Source organism: Seriola lalandi, unplaced genomic scaffold (genome assembly GCF_002814215.2).
Source record: "Seriola lalandi dorsalis isolate HSWRI2012SDOR001 ecotype SW California unplaced genomic scaffold, Sedor1 jcf7180002054511, whole genome shotgun sequence".
Classification (NCBI taxonomy): Eukaryota; Metazoa; Chordata; class Actinopteri; order Carangiformes; family Carangidae; genus Seriola; species Seriola lalandi.
This window is the reverse complement of record NW_019525064.1, coordinates 41,180-45,182: the sequence shown is the minus strand read 5'-3', so window position 1 is coordinate 45,182 and position 4,003 is coordinate 41,180. Positions and strand designations below refer to the sequence as shown.

The window sequence follows — 4,003 nt, the reverse complement described above, 5'->3', positions numbered from 1 at the left end:
GCATCACTCGTTGCGCAGGTGCTCACTGACGTTGAGGCAGTCAAACCTCAGTAAGCGGGAAAGGACATGAGAGACGGTTGCTGCATAATGTCACGGTAAGTTTAACTGGTTTTATACGTAGCAAACATATAGTCGGTATTTTTGTCATGTAATTTATTCGTTAGTCCAAGTTTGGAGGTGAACTTTATGTTTAGCTAACGTGTAAAGATTATCGTTAGCATGTGAAAGCTAAAGTTAACGTTAGCATGTGAAAGCTAAAGTTAACGTTAGCATGTGAAAGCTAAAGTTAACGTTAGCATGTGAAAGCTAAAGTTAACGTTAGCATGTGAAAGCTAAAGTTAACGTTAGCATGTGAAAGCTAAAGTTAACCAGCCCTTCACGTAACGATACCCGTGCAAAACTCTGTAAAGAAAGTGTACATTTAGAAATAACTGGAGTTTCAGTAAACACAGCGCGCTTATTAACGGTTGAAAAAGCAACTATGCTGATTTCTCAGGGCCACTCTTCAACTCGGCAAGCATGTAGGCCAAATTCATTTCTCAGCTTACTTAAACAAAAAATGACTTTGTCATTGTCCATGGCTCCTTTTTTTTTTTTTTTTTTTTTTTTTTTTTTTATAAACACGGCGGAGATGCTTTTAGTTTAACTAAAGTTGTTCCTTTTTATACCTACTGGTCACATATGTAGCACATATGTTAGTTACCAGTTCTCCCCTTTCCCTACATAATAAAGAACACGAAAGTAAAATAATGTTAACTGAGAAGTTTGGACAATTTCCATTCAAAACATAGTAATCCAGGCGAGTGTCATGCTTCAGCCAATTCTGTTTACCTGCGCAAAATCACAGCACACAGTGTGACAAGTTGAAAATATTAGACATTGCTGTTTTGTTATAAATATTATAAATTCGTGTTCTTTCATTGTTAAGCTGTATAGTGAGTATAAAGGTATAAATACATTTAAAGCTAAAAGTCTTAAAAACTTAAAATATGTTACATGGTTAAAAAATGATAAAATGTTATTAAAATGTTTGCGTTGTTGTTAAAATGTTTGCGTTAGTCTGTTATCGATAAAGCATCTTAGAACTGTTATTCTGAGATCGATTGGTTATGGCTCCACCCACTGCCTGGGGAAATTTGCGGTATTTTTCTCATTCTAGTAAAACACTGCTTAGGAAATACCATACTTATCACTCTCGTGATTATTTCATCCCTTTTCAGGTATGTGGTGGGTCATAAACAATGTGAACACACAAAACGTGACAATAACATTTTTGGAGTTTTTCAGAGGTTGTTAATGTTGTACCGACGTTTTGTGGAGGATATTTTGCGCTGAAATAACGCAGCGTCATCCTGTTGAGCGAGTACTCCACCTAGTGTCGAAATTGTGAATAGTATTGATGTTTAAATAAGATGTGTCTACCGATCTTCTTACCTGTAAATGTATTGTTTGGACGTTGCTATCTTTATGTAAATTCATTCTAGTAAAACACTGCTTAGGAAATACTATACTTATCACTCTTGTGATTATTTCATTTCAACTTGCTGTGTCTGATTTGTTGTTAAGGAATTTATTGTGATGGAGTAATGAGGAACTACTCAGTAACAACTATTTATCAATTCACTGACCAAAGCTCTACAAATAGTAAACTACCAGTTAAACCACAACCAGGTAAGGTGTAACATAGCCTGCTTTATGCTGAGAGATGTGTATTAGTGAGCAGATGTTTTTTAAAAACCTGTTGTTGGCTGTGTGTGTGTACCTAGGCTCAAATTAGGGTCAAAATGATTTTGAGCTTGTAAAGTGATGTTGACAAATAATTCCAATGTTTGTAGTTGTAAATCAACCGTTGTAAACCTGTAACCATGAGAAATTCAAGTTTGCGTATGTGAAACTACTGCGCTTGTGTCCAAGAGATTTCTCAACAAATGATCAGTGTTGAGGTTGATCAAAGACACTGTAAAAGAAGAAATGGATTTGTCAACATTTGTGTTGCAATACAGAGCAGAAAACTGTAAAACTTTCCTCAAAAGTTCCCACAGTGTGACACTGAAATTTGTACTTGTCAGTGTCTCTCGCTGGGAATGTTGCACACTGAGTTTTCCAGTTTTCTGCTCTTTATCTCTGTACACAGACGTCCACAGACGGACGGGCTAAGTCGGGGGCTAAGTCATTTAGACAAGGCCTGCACTGGGACTGAGAGCTAGCCGCCGTTCCCATTAGCATTAGCATTTTTTTTTCTTTTTTCTTTATATTATTTCTTTATTTGTTTATCTGGAACAAACAGAAGGTGATAAGCAAAACAACAAGTGGGGGGACTAGCTTGCCATCATTAGCATTAGCTTTTTTTTTGCTTTTTTTATTGGTGGAAAAAAAACAGGGACAAACAAATTCACACACAAATATAAACATTAACATGTGAAACCTTTCTCTGTCTCTCTCTCTCTCTTTCCAGGTGACAAAGAAGCTGCTGGTGCTGCTTCTGAAACGGCCAGGTTGATGATGCCATATATCCAATTAACCCCCGGAGGTTCCTGTTTTCTAATTGAGGCATAGCGGTCCTCGCTGGAGGGGAAGCACAGGATGTTCGGCCTGACTGTTGCCAAGGTGATCCAGAGGATCTCCTGGGAGGAGTGGAGTCTCCACTGTTGGAGGAGGACACATGGGGCAGAGGAGACGCTCCTCCTCATCCAGGATCTCCACGTCACCCTGGACGTCTCTTTGCTGGATTCTCTCTGCATCCAGGACATATGGAGACACAGAGGAGCCACCTCAGCTGCATTCAGGACCCAGCAGGTGCAGCTGTACAGAGACTGGTAGACTGACAAAGGGCGGGGTCAGCCTTCTGGTTTCCACTTTAAACACTTCATCCCAGGTACATGCGTGTGTCTCAGAGCTTGTGATTAAGTATAATGTGTATTATCATTTCATGCAAACATAAAATTCATTTTTGATCCAAAACCTTTTTCCTCAAGCCAGTGCCAAGTACTTCCAAGCTCCTGACAACACCTGCCAGACAGAGCAGGAGGAAGAGCGAGTTCTTCCCTCCCAGAGACCAGGAGAGGCAGCCCAGGTGACAGTTCAAGGCAGCGACAGGGGAGAACACCTCCTGTCCTGGGAAGGAGAGTCTCCAGAGGTGAGATTCACTTCAGATATCATTGTTTCCTCTAATGAATATGAGATCTACAGTGGGTACGGAAGGTATTCAGACCCCTTTAAATTTTCCACTCTTTGTTTCATTGCAGCCATTTGCTAAAATCAAAAAAGTTCATTTTATTAGTGCCTCGGGGCAGAGCCCCGAGGCATCTATTAATCTTCTGTTTCGGGTTTATTATTCTTCCGCCAAATTTCGGCGCGTAACTCGTCCCGCAGCTTTGAGAAAGCCCCGGTAATATATACATCAAAACGTGCGTCTTGATCCCGCAAGGGGTGCTATGACTTTTGGTGTTAAAATTCCAATTTTTCCCAAAGTTATTCCCAAAAAACTGGGAATAAATAATGCATTAGAAATGCATTGGAATTTTCTTTAGAAACCCACCTTTTTTTTGACAAAATTGCACCTTTTTGCTGAGTCACCCAGCTCTCTCATACCTGCACGTAGGAATGTGATTCAAACTGTAAAACGGAGGAAAACTTCTGCTCTCTCAAAAAGACAGGAACTGTTTTTACATAACATGTAAACTTTTCAAACTGTGAGCACTCAAAGGAGGAGTGCAAATCACTTTCTCTTCAAAGTTAAAGTGTTAGAGTGAAAGCGTCAGTTGGCTAGAGTGCGTGAAGCAGTAAAAAATAACCTTTATTTTTATTTTTAACTCGAGCTCGCGGCCAAACCGTAAAAAGGAGACAAATAATTCTTTCTGAAAATGTAGACATAGTTGTTGGGATTCATAAAATGTAACTTTGACAGGCAGGGTCTGCACAAAATTTAAACGGGGGTGCTGAGTCCGGCAGCAATACCTGTCTCACTCTCATTGACACCTAATGTAATCGTCTTTTTCTTTCA

The 4,003-nt window shown here is 39.6% G+C and overlaps 1 long non-coding RNA gene across 1 annotated transcript in view; it reads left to right on the top strand.

Annotated features, from left to right (window-relative positions):
* Positions 1-2,463: 2,463 nt before the first annotated feature.
* LOC147818724 (uncharacterized) overlaps positions 2,464-4,003 on the top strand; it is a 2,753-nt gene continuing 1,213 nt past the window's right edge. Inside the window, exons 1-2 of the long non-coding RNA XR_015437691.1 lie at positions 2,464-2,875; positions 2,976-3,136. This is a non-coding gene — a long non-coding RNA (uncharacterized LOC147818724). The remainder of the gene's footprint in view (positions 2,876-2,975; positions 3,137-4,003) is intronic.